Source organism: Adiantum capillus-veneris, chromosome 29, assembly GCF_014529385.1.
Source record: "Adiantum capillus-veneris isolate H3 chromosome 29, ASM1452938v2, whole genome shotgun sequence".
NCBI lineage: Eukaryota > Viridiplantae > Streptophyta > Polypodiopsida > Polypodiales > Pteridaceae > Adiantum > Adiantum capillus-veneris.
This window is the reverse complement of record NC_140959.1, coordinates 34,159,201-34,172,607: the sequence shown is the minus strand read 5'-3', so window position 1 is coordinate 34,172,607 and position 13,407 is coordinate 34,159,201. Positions and strand designations below refer to the sequence as shown.

The following is a 13,407-nucleotide window of genomic DNA, read 5'->3' as shown; positions in this document are numbered from 1 at the left end:
GGAGTTTCTAACACAGGAGGAGACAAAGTGCTTCAAAGAAATGCTTTCAAAGCATGGTAAGGCTTTTGCATTTGAGCCACATGAGATTCCGGTTCCAAAGGCTCATTTGCCAAAGTTAGTAGAGCTACTGAATGAGAAAATCAAAATGGGAATCTTGGAACCTTCTTGTGCTCCATACTCAAACAGGTGGTTCACAGTTCCAAAGAAGAATGGTTCTCTACGCTTCGTCCAAGATATGCAACTAGTAAACAAGGTGCCAATTAGAAATATAGGTACACGTCCAACTGTGTATGAGTTTGCAAAGGCATTTTTAGGGAGGACAATTTACTCAACGAGAGATCTCTACTCAGGGTATGATAAATTTCAGCTTGCAATCGAAAGCAGCGATTGACAACCATGAGGACACCTTTGGGTTTGGTAAGGATGTGTACCTTGCCACCCACCACAGGGAGCAACCAACTCGGTTGCACATATGATGAATGGGATGAATAAGGTCTTACATGACTTTATTCCTCAAATCACAATGCCTTTCATTGATGATTTGCCTATCAAAGGATGTAAACAAAGTGACAAAGATGAAGATTTGGATCTCAAGGGATGTCGCAAGTTTGTGGTAGATCACATAAATGATTGTGATAAAATTTAGTCTAGGTTGGAAGAAGTCAATCTTACATTGTAAGGAAAAAAGTCTATGTTTGGTGTCAATGAAGTGCTCATTGTGGGGCACATGTGCGGGCCATATGGTAGGAAACCTTGTCCAACAAAGGTAGATGCCATCCAAAGAATGAAAGAAACATGCACTAGCATCACTGAGGTTAGAAGGTTTCTGGGAGCATGTGTCTTCTATGTTATTTGGATTCCAAATGTAGTTGATCCTCTTTATCAGCTGCTTAGAAAGAATCAAAAGTCTAAATGGATAGAAGCACATGTAAAATCCATGAAAAATCCAGTCAGTAACAACTTTGAGAAAGGTAGACTATGAGTGTCAAAGGCCAGTAATTGTGACGGTAGACACCAGTCCTACAGGGATTGGATGGGCAATAGGGCAAGATGACAAAGAAGGACACAGGTATGTGGTAAGATTTGGAGCAAAGGTACTAAGTGCTTGCCAAAGAAACTATCCACAGATAAAGAGAGAGTTATGGGGTATGGTTACAGCCTTGAAAAGTGGGAAAGAGTACCTAATTGGTGCATGTGTGGTTGTAGAAACAGATTGTCTACCACTTCTTGGGATGATTACAAACTGTTGAACGCCAGACATTGCTATGTTGCGGTGGATTGCCTACATTAAGTCTTTAAATCCCGAGTTTAAGCACATTGCAGGTAAAGACAATACAATGGCAGATATGCTATCAAGGGAAATGTATGAAGATGAGTCACAAATGATTGACGAGGGAGATGATGTAGGCACAAAGTTCTATTCTATCTCTCATGTCAAAGGTAACAATGTCTGCATGACTAATCTACTTGAATAATTCTTGAAAGAGCTTTATGAAGGTGATTGGCTTCTTATTGGAAGCTATTTGAGTACTCTAGCAAAACAGGATGATTGGTCTGAACAAGAATTCAAGAGGATACGCAGGAAAGCATATGGGTAATTTTTGATGGTTGGTTACTTGTGGAAGCATCCTAAACAAAAGGGTGCTACACCACAACGGGTTATATGTAAAAAAGAGACTCAAGTAAAGCTCATGAAAGAGTTTCATGAGAGTCTATGGGCTGGACACAGGGGTGTGTGGGCAACCTTCTCCAAGTTGAAAGAAAAATACTGGTGGAAGGATATGTATAAAGATGTATCTCAATTTGTAGAGTCATGTGTAACTTGTCAAATGTATTCAAATGTCCGACATTGTGATGGATTTCACCCTACATATCCACTAGCCATGCACTATAAATGGGTTGTGGATCTAGTCAAAATGCCTTTAGGACTCTAGCAGATGAGATACTTGGTTCTTGCACGAGAGGACCTAACTAATCAGGTTGAAGGAAGAGCATTAAGAGCTAAAACCATGAAAGCTGTGTGCAGATTCCTTCTTGATGAGGTGATTTGCCATTATGATTGTGTGGGAAAGATCACTGCAGACAGAGGTGAACTGGATGCTAAAGAAGCAAGGGAGTTCTTTTCCAAATTAGGAATCAATCTTTCTCTTACTACAGCTTACAACCCTGAAGGCAATGGAAAGAGTGAAAGAGGGCATCCTCCTATCATCAAAGCTTTGGCCAAGGCTTGCGAAGGAAGAGTTGGTGAGTGGCCAAGACTGTTACCATATGCTTTATGGGCTGATTGTACAACACATAGCTCAGTAACTGGCTACATCCCTACGGAGCTAATGTATGGTCAAAAGCTAGTGATGCCGATTGAAGATACAATTCCCACATGGAATGTACTACCTTGGCAAGAGGGGATTAGCAGGGAAGATCTCCTTGCACTGCATATAAGGCAACTAGAGAGAAGACCTGGAGACATTGAAGCTGCAAAAGAACAACTCAAAAATGCAAGGCTGAAAAACAAGGACTACTTTGATAAGCGACATTGACTCAAGAGCAAAGCAATTGACAAAGGTGACTAGGTTTTATTGTATGATAGTAGCCTTGATAACCAGCACACAGTCATGCGTAAGTTCTCAAAAAGATGGTTTGGACTGTATGTTGTAAATCATGTGCATGAAAATGCTACTTACAGCTTGTCTGAACTAGATGGTACAGAAGTAAAGATTCCCATTACAGGAAAAAGGATCAAAATGTTTAAGAGAAGAGGAGACAATGATCTAGAAGATGTTGATGAGGAAGAAGAGCAAAACACAGGTGAAGATCAAAGTAAACATGAAGCTCTGGAATCATCCAATGAAGAAGAAAGCAAGGAAGATGTACAAGAGGGCTGATCTTACAAAGAGATAATGTGGCACATACCGGAGGATGTCCAAGTTTAGAGGGGGTGGATGTCGTGCTGTGACACGTACATAGTGTGAACTCATGTTACAAGAGTTATCTTGTAACTTTTTTACATAGTTATATTTTCTATAATGTGTATATGCATATTTAAGCATAATAATATGCTTTATATCTCAACCTATTATTTATCTCAAGGGTAACCTATTCTTACTTTACCATGAGAAAATACTATGGAAAAAGCGTCAATAGCTCCGCCTCTTTAACTTGGGGCAAAAAAGCATTGATTCTTTATTTTTACTATCTTATTATTATCTCACACCATAGCTAGATCCTATATCTAAGGTAAACTCCAATATATATATATATATATTCTAATTTTTTTTCATATTTTTCTTATATTTCTTTTTAAATAGCTACTAGAAGGGAATCAAATCCTAGTGGGACACTAGGTGGCATGATTTCAAAGATACACTTATTTTAATACATTATTGCAAGCATGATTACAAAACTTTGTCAACGAGCAATGTCATGCTTTCATATGACATGAGGTGTCCTTTGGAATCAAATGAAAGTTTAGGCTAAGGGAACCACAGGAAAACTTTTGCTGCCAGAAATGGACCCTATTTTGATGGTTTTTTAACACAAGGTTCCAATCCGAATTGGAAAACAATTTTAAAATGAAAGTCGTAGATAATGAGATGACGTTTTCGCCCATATTTTTACTTTTCTATTTGGAGACACAGTTGAGGAGATATGATGAAAATATTGAACCTCAATCTGCCGACATCATGCAGGGACAGCTCATTTCAAGCTTTTCCAGTTTTTGTTCACACTAGCTCTTCTCTTCTTGTGTAAACCCTTAGGGGGTTCCCTTCACCTTTAAAAGGGTATCTTCTTCTTACTTGCAAACCACTTAAGCATTCAAGCCATTGATGAGAGGAATTCATGAGGGAGTGAGTAATAATGCCAAATCGAACTTAGTCATTAACATAAGCCTAAGCCTACACTTTCTCCTAGAGGAAGACTAGCCATTCTTGCATGCTATCCTTGGAAGATCAACTCTAATCAAAGAAGGCCTTGGACATGGCGTATCAATCAAAGTTGAATTCTCCCCTCTTCTTCTCTCTCCATCAATAATGGTGCCAAAGGGTTTGTCAAGTAAGATGTGTTCTACATTGATGTTTTCTTGATTTCTTGTTGTTTTATTTTTCATCTCTAATCCAACATATATATATATATATATATCTAATCTCATCTCCTTAACACTAGAATGGTAACAGGACACTTTTATGTCCTTGGACACTTTTGTGTCCTGTTAAGTGACCATTTTGCTTGAATTATTTGAAGAGTATGAAAATGAATTTCTAGGTGCTATATATCCACAAAGTTTCCTTATGAGCTGGAAAAAACTTAGCATTTTTTTTGGAGTATTGATCTCACCATTAACCTTACTCTTGCACAACATTTTTGAACCTAAACTGTGTGAAAAAAAGGGTCCTGTTTTTGGCTTTTTTTCAATTTTTGGCAACTATACCACTCTAAACTTCATGTTTGTGAGGTTTAGATGGCTAGAGGTTAGGCCTTCATAGTTCTCAACATGTTTTGATGCTTGTAGGGAGAGCTAAGTGTTAAAATTGAAAGTTATGACCAATTTACAAGAATTGCATAATCCTGCTTTTTGGCCAAAATTAGCACTTTTATGATTTTTTGGTGGCTTTCTTGATATCCAAATTCAATTTTGACTATGTAAGTGTAATGTATAACATAAAGCTAATCTTACTTGAGTTTTGGGGGACCTAATATGCTATATAGCATAGTATATGATGATGGTTGAGTTTTTTGATTGCTGAAGAATACGATACATTTTAGAGTAGCAAGTATAACTTTCTAAATATTGCTAGTTCCTTAGGCCAATTGTGTGTATTTTGTAGGTAGTAACCATATCTAATCATAGACTACAAACTTGGCTAGATATTGAGTAGTTTCTATGGGTTTCTAGAGGTCATAATGCTCAACCCAGTTTTTTCATGTTTGCTGTATTTAGCACTTTATCATTGCCCCCAAGGTTCCAATTCTAAGAGATCCATTACCCTTTTGACATGCTTCATGGCTCCTTTTGAATCCCAAGGCCCAAAGGGAACCAAGAAAACATGTATATAGTATCTGTATTGAGCATGACTATAGAAACTTTGATGATAGGTCCGCAGAATGGCAAAAATGCAACTTTTTTGTACCTATTTTTTTAGCCCAAAAAAAATTTAGTGAGGTAAAAGCAACCATATTTTTTGGTCACCAACCCATTGAAGTTAATGGGGCATTTATCTCATGTCCTACAAAAATCCCCACTCTTATTTATATCCAACCAACCGTAAGAAATTGCTGTTTTGGGCAAAATGCACTGGTCCATCAACTTTGAAGGCTTGTAGTGATCAAGTGATGAGAAAAATTATAAGTTTCTCATTTTTTCCGTATGTAGTAGTTATTGAACTATAAGATCAGAAAAGTATTTTTCAAAATGAGTGGATCTACTATGGTTTTGGAATTTTTTTCCAAAACACTGAAAGGACACTTTTATGTCCTGTTAGGTTACCATTCTAGTGTTAACCAAACCTGTCTCTCTCTCTCTCTTAGTAATTCATCCTCTTTACAAATTTTAGGTTCTCCTTGCTACAGGTACATCTCTCCCCGCAGTATCCTTATTGCCTACGGGCAAGAATAGGGCTTGGGAGGGAAACTCTCTTCTCTTCTCTTCTCTTCTTTTCCCTTCTCTTCTCTCATATCTACATTTTGCACATACTAGAGTTATCCTAGATGAATAATCCACATGATGATAATTTCTGTACGATCTATTAGAATTAACGTATGGATTAGCCGTAAAATACACTTTTAACAATGTATAGTGTTTCTCTTTGGCCCAGAAAGGCTCAATGAAATACTTCTATCACCGGATCCCATCATACTACCTCTCATAGACTATAACTTTTCTTTTGACGTAAGCGTAGTTATCTTTCTATGAACCAAGAGGATTTGTACACACAATTAATCCCAATCACTAGACAAAATATATATATTATGGTAAGCACAAAACTACAATTCCAAAGAACAATTCATAGCCTATTTGGTCAGCCAAGATTGAATGCCATTAATTCATCTATTAACCCTTTCATATTACCCATGATACGATATGAACATAGCCTTGATGTTTTGATCTTTGTGTTGTTTTGACATTCTCTTTTGTGTTCTTTCTTTGTGTGTGTGAGGGCAAGAGAGAAAGAGTGGGACTTCTTTGATTGCACTTCCTTCCAAACCCTAATCTTCATGACATCATGGTTTAACTCCTTCATATAGTTTTTTTTTTTGAGTTATCTCACAAACTTTCATAGCCATAAGCCCGGTGCTTTCCTGGCAAGACCGCAAATTTCTCGACAACGTATTAGGATCACTCCTGCGTAGGATCCTCATGCACTCTATTGACATTTGAGATACGTCATGTGAATGTTGATTTGTGACTTTATCAATGTCATAATCTGGAATCTGTATATTTGAAGGTAAAGAAGATTGTATCAATAGTATGCTTATATATAAAAGAAGAGAGAGATGTGCATGGAATTCAATAACATTTGGAGACAACAAAAAATAATATCAAAATAAATTAGCGATAGTACGGAACGTAATGCAAATTAAAGTGTAGAATTAGGGTACAAGAGTTCAAAATAACATTAGGAATTGTATACAATGAGCTCTCAACCCTCATCTGTTAAGGGTGCTCGTGGAGGTCTACACCATCCATAATTGACTAGCAAATTCATCACCAACGCGTAATGATTTAATAGCATGGACAAGTATATATCTTGGTACATCCCTACTCATGTGCCTTGGTTCATGACTTTTCTCACACTCCACAAATGTGCAATTAGTTCTTGCACTTCTCCCTCGACTACTATTGATTAAACCTGCTATGTTTTCTTGAGAGTAAGGTCTTCCATTAACATAGAGTCTTTGGCCTTCTGCATGTGTAATCCCTCTAGCAAAAAGAGAGGCTACATTGAGACATAATCCATAAGTAGTCATGCTCTGGATGTAGCGAGTGAGCTGATGCCATGGACCCCATCTATATATAGGTCCACAAAAAGACATAAGGGTGACCTCTGAATGAGGGGGCACATGAAAATCTTGTGCAATAAAGACGTCTCGTCCCGCTCCACTGATGGTCGACGGAGCAATCATGTAGCGATTGCCCCAAAAGCCAAAAACCACTCCATCTGAAGGAAGTGGTCCTCCATGCCAGACTCCGTATCGTCTATGATTGTAGCTCTGTACTAGATCCTGTAAATGAGTAGGCAACGGATGATCTCCACCCATCTCAGCCTCCAATGGAGGAGGTAGAGGATGTCGAGAAACCTCGAGTTGCAAACTTACAAATGACCTTTCCGTGCCGTGTGCGAGAGACATGTGCACCACTGGTAGTAAAGTCATCATCATCATCAAGTGAAGACACCTACATATATAATCTAGTTACATTATATATATCAATCTTTGATTTTTAAAACTCCAATATCAAACAAAGGGAGATCAGAAATATACCATAGGTCGATGTCGCTCCTCAAGTGGTGGTGCTTGCTCAAAAGTACCATAAGTCATCTGATGTGAAAAGCACTCCTGTCGTGGCCTGCGATACGTGCCACAACAATGAGCACATCATCATATAATAGGCTCATCATAGTAGAAATCATCGTAAATGGGTTCATGTGCAGTATCGGAACTCTGTGCACCCCGGCTACCACTAGTAGGAGGTGGTGGTGTACCCTCTGATTGATCCGAATCTGGATTTCAATTACCATAAAAACATGAGACACTTATCAAATGACCAAAATAAAAAATTCAATAAAAGTAACAAAACATTGAAGTCTAATCGTTATATGGTATATTCTGACGCTTATTGTAATTTAAAAAATAAACAGGCGCTATTGTATGGTGCCGGCAAACAAGAGAAAGGCAACCATTTGCATGGAGACATGGCAATTATTCCGCAAGGAGATGCGCCTACGCATTAATTTACCCCAAGAAAAGTGTGTGCATTTGGTAATATATACTAGAATTAATATGAACTTTCCTAGATTGATTCTAACTTTTCTCTAATCTATGTTATTTTGTTTATTCAAATTTGCTTAGGAGGCAGCACGAAAGAGAGTAGCTTTACGTCACACATCTAGACTAGGGCGGATGGGACGGGATGGATTTGTGGCCACATTTGTGAGTATAGACCATTCACATTTTAACTTCTAAAGGTAGTATTATTGAATGCAAAATTTAATAAGTCTTTGGTTGTGTCTTAATGTAGATGAAAGACTATGGTTTTCCACCGACGGCACAGGAGATAGAGTACGCCACATACTGCGGCTACCGTGCTTTGTGTCAGACACTTACTGACACTCCAGATCCACTTGTACGTATCTTTGTTTTGCTTTGTAGTTTTTTTCATGGTAACTGTAATATATTCTTTTTTATTTCACTAATTAATAGAGGAGCAGCATGGGGAGGCTGATATGACAGAGGTGGCTCGATAGGAGGCCGAGGGGTGATGTCGAGAGGCTGAGAGGAGCAGCGGCCCAATCACTTGCCATGATGGGAACAGTCGTAGTCCCACGGTTCGGACCAGTGGTGGTGGCACTAGCGATCATGAGACCGATGATGGTGATTCTTCCAGTAGTGATAGATCAGATAGTCATCCTGCGTAGAGATTTCTTTTGCATATTTGGGATCGCTATATATGTATTTTTCAGTGTGCATTACTACATCGTATGTGATGGTGATATTTGTTTTGTATATGTGAGGATTGATCACCACACATTTTGGACACATGTACATAAACTTACTGATGATATATATTGACATGTGTTTGTTGCATCACTGAATTTGTCTATTGTCAAACAATTAATTATTTGTCGATAAGATAATTAGCATAAGTAACCATCTCAATGTTATTTATTTGTCTTTATTTTATTTTATTTTTAAATGATAGATTGAAATCGTGGTCATTGTGCTACCAAATGATGATATGGCATGTGAAACCTAGTCCTAAGTTTTCTGTTAGTTGCTCTACTTCTCAAAACTAAGTCATTTTGATCTTATAGCACTCTTGTGCAAGTCTTTAAGAATATAAAAGAAATATTGCTAGGAACGCTAGTCTTTCTGTTCAATTGTTGTTGTCCTGGTTTTGGGTCACCGCCTGTGGCTTTTCGTACGGTCGGTTTACACATTGTTAAAAAGGATTCTAATGTTTTTTTGAAGATGAAGATTTGAATTATGACGTTTCAAAGTACCAAGAATCATACGCTCCAAGTTTCAAGTTACGTACCATGTACCATACACCAACTACAAGCATCATACGCTCAAAGTTTCAAGTTACGTACCATGCACCAACTACAAGTATCAAGTTTCATTATGGAACCTGATACCAGACCCTAAATCAACTACCAAATCTAACACTAACAAGTTTTCTTGGTTTCTATGTCAAGCTCTAGTATTAACAAGCTTTTGATTTTCATATTTTTTGTAAAGATAGCAGATTTTACGCTAAGTGTCACATTCTACATACCTTGTATCAAATCAAGTACCAAGTTTCAAGTTGCAAGTACTAACTACCAAATCAAGTACCAAGTACCAAGTAGCTTATACCAAATCTAACACTAAAGAGATTTTATTGTTTTCATGTTAATTTATTACAATACCACAAAGTTACACCGACCAATTAGTACCATGGACCATGTACCAATTGCAAGTACAAAGTTTCATCATGGAACCTACAGCCAAATTAAAGCAAGGACCAACTACCAACTACCAAGTATCAACATGTACCATGTACCAAGTTTTCTTTATTTTCATGTTAAACCCACATGTCCCGAGTTGTATGAAATAGGGACAAGTTTTTTTTTTATCGTGGACTCTAGAAACGGTCCATCGGTGAGCCGTTTGAGCTCTTGTGAGCCCACATGGAATGTCCATGTACCAATGGGGCATATGGGCAAGCTATAGGGCTCGCTAAGAGCTCAAACAACTCGTCGATATATGGATCGTTCTCAAAGTCCTCGAGCTAAAAACGCTCAGAAACAATACATCGGTCAGCTGTTTGAGCTCTCGGCGAGTCCTATAGCTTGCCCACATGCCTCTTTGGCATGCGGAAAAGCTATGTGGGCTCGCAGAATCTTAAATGGTTCGCCAATGGGCCGTTTCCAAAGTAGTCCGTCCAAAGTAGTCCGCGAGCGCTTTTTTGGTCGTGGACTTCAAAAATGGTCGATCGTCGAGCTTTAGCGCATGGAGTCCACGTGCCAATGAGGCATGTGAACAAGTTATACAGCTTGTTCGAACTTTGAAAATGGCCCATTTGCGAGCCGTTTGAGCTTTTGTGAGCCCACATAGCTTGTCCATGTGCCAACGAGGAATGTTGGCAAGCTATATGGCTCACGAGATCTGAAGCGGCTGGCCTATGGATCATTTTAGAAGTTCGCAAGAATTATTTATCTTATACATCAAGAACATTTTTCTTGACTAAACAAAGGGAGCCGATTTAGGACTTATAGCAACATCTGCTACATGACAGAAATCATGGGTTTGAGATTTAATAATGGCTTGAGGGCTTACTATTTAAGACTCTATGTTCTTATTAAACAAACATAATCGTCTATTTTTTATTTAATTTAAAGTTCTAACTTAAAAAATTAGCAAAAAGAGAGAGAGCGAGCTGTTTACCATAATTCATCTTGAAGCCGAAATTGTAAATTTATATCACTTACGTACGCACCGGTCCGACCAACGTCCGCACTACTATGCGAAATGCCAACAAATATATGAGCAACGAGAGAAATCACAAATGCAAGAACACCGGCGCGAGAGAGAGAGTTAGAGTTTGTGGGCGTGTGTGTTCCACTTGATAGCTAGAGTTTGTATGTGTGTGTAGAAGAGCTAGAGAGAGAGAGAGAGAGAGAGAGAGCACTAGAGCTAGATTTTTGTATGTACCATGTGTGTGTGTGAGAGAGAGAGGGAGCGGAGAGAGATCACTCATTAGGAAAATTTTGAACTTATTTTTGGGCCTTTTAAGAGTGCCACATCATCAAAGTTGTACAAAAGAAAGCAACACGGTAGACCCCTCTAAATATTGCTTAGAACCCCATGATATGACCCCCATGATATGACCTATCATTGGAAAGTTCTTGAAAAATGGATTCTAAAGAGCCAAGGTCCGAAAAGTTTGGATGACTTCTATGAAAGTTATGCCAATTTTTTTCAATCAGCCAGGCGTTACGGTAATCTAAAATCACCTTTTTCTAAATCTACATGAAGGCAATGTCCGATACATGCATGCTATATATTGATAGCCGTTTTTCGGCTCTCCATAATTTCCATAGTAAGTTACTCCACCCTACTAAATTCACCCAAACGCTATGGCTATCCCTACCATTTCACTGTACATAGGCGTGTGTGAGTTAGGGGGCTTTTCCCATATCTTCTTAAAATCCTCAGCTAGCTAGTCAGCGGGCTAGTTGAGTCAAAAAAATAAAAAAAATAAAAAAAATAAAAAATATTATGGCCCATTTGTGTGTAAATATTGCATTATATATATGGCCTAAATATAGAGATTTTTATAATTATTCTAGTATTTTATTTAAATATTTATACTTAGGTGTGTGTTTTATTAAACCTTTGTATGCCTTCTTTCATTCTCTTACACCAAAATTATATTTTTTGCCAATATTGTACATACTCTAACCTCATATTTTTCCTTTATACAAATCACTCCCACATTTTCACCCTCACCCTCGTAAAAACAAAAAATTGATTTCTACTCATTGGTTACTTTTATTATATTATTTACTTGCATACCTTTTTCTCTTTCACCCAAAATAATTCAAGGAGGGACCATATCATATGATTCCAATATCTTTCCATATCCATAACTCCTCCATATTTTTACTCATTATTCTAACACCATGTGCTTATTGAGCTAAAGTCCATGAATAGTCCATATACTAGTCCCACCATGTATATATTTCTTTATTCACCAATAATCCTCCTCCATGCATGGGTCAAGGGCAACTTGGATGCTTTGTATTATAATATGACAAAGGAGGGGCTCACTCTTGGATGCATTGTACAAATTCAACAAAGGAGGGGGCCACTAAAAGACTTTTGCAGGCATAAAAAACAGGCTTTTTGGTGAGAATTTTGACACCTATCTCCACTCCGAATTTGGATCGGTGGTCAAGGGAGAAAATGTAGCCCATGCTTTGAATAATCACCTCAAATTTTTTCATGATTTTTGGAGCTACCAGCGGTGAGATATGATTTTTTGAGTGGACCCCAATCTGCCCACTTTTCTCACAAGTAGCCCATAGTCTTCTCTCACCTCTTTTCACACTTCTACACACACACACACACACACATTTCTAACAATCTCTCACTCAAGCCTGCACCTTCAATGGTTTCTCTCACCTTCTTCACCATTAACCTCCCCACTTACTCCCATAGCTCTCATATGAGCTCTCCATGTACATACACCATCTCTATGCCTCTCTCTATTATCTCCAAAGTACAATTCCATCTTACTCCTTATATATATACATAAATTCAGCATGTGTACCATGCTTAACCTCTGCAAATCAAAAGATCTCATCAACGGAATTACCGTTTTCATCACGATAATCAACCTTGGCGGCAGTGGCGTAAAGAAGAGAAGACGAAGAAGAAGATCGATAGTCATTTTGAGAACCTACACAAGTAAGTCCAAAACTTCTTCAAGCTTCACCATCACAAGCATTTGCTCACTTTATTCAACCATCTTACTCCAACCATCCACCCCATTCTACCCATTGTAAATATATCATTAACTTTCTAGTGATTACTAACACTAACCACTAACATACTAACACAAAATAGCATTGACCTAACCATAAAAGACACCTCACCTCAAGACATGTACAAAGTAACTCTCACTCTCTCTCTCTCTCTCACTCTCTCTCTCTCTTTCTCTCTCTCTCTCCTTACTTACTTTCACCTTATCTACCATCAATAATGCTCTCTTTTAAGCCCACACCCATGACTCAAGCAGACAAAGAAGGCCCACAATGTTTTGATATTCAAAAAATCATAATCCTGATTTGTTAGCTTGTAAATTAGGATTTCCAATAATCTTAATAAGGGGTCTCCAACCTATAAATAGGCCCCTCTCCTTCTTGTAAAACAACCTCCAACATCTCACATAGCACCCCAACACTCTATGCGTGAGGAGAGACTTAGGTGTAGCAACCACTTGTGAGCTTCACTCTTGGTGTGAGAGAAGCCTTCAAGCTACACATTGTAAGTGAGAGAGCGTGAGTTCCACAAATCTCAAAACCACTATTGTATATGCTCCTTCATCATCAATAAATTGAGGTTTGGTGCATCAAAGGCGTGATTCGACGTTCAAATCTTCGTCCTTCCATTTGTGCAATACGGTTTGGTGAATTCAAGGTGACTTGT

General features: G+C 38.2%; 1 pseudogene; it reads left to right on the top strand.

The window, feature by feature from the left end:
• LOC147419018 (uncharacterized) overlaps nucleotides 1-9,878 on the top strand; it is a 32,286-nt pseudogene extending 22,408 nt beyond the window's left edge.
• The last annotated feature ends 3,529 nt before the right edge of the window (nucleotides 9,879-13,407 follow it).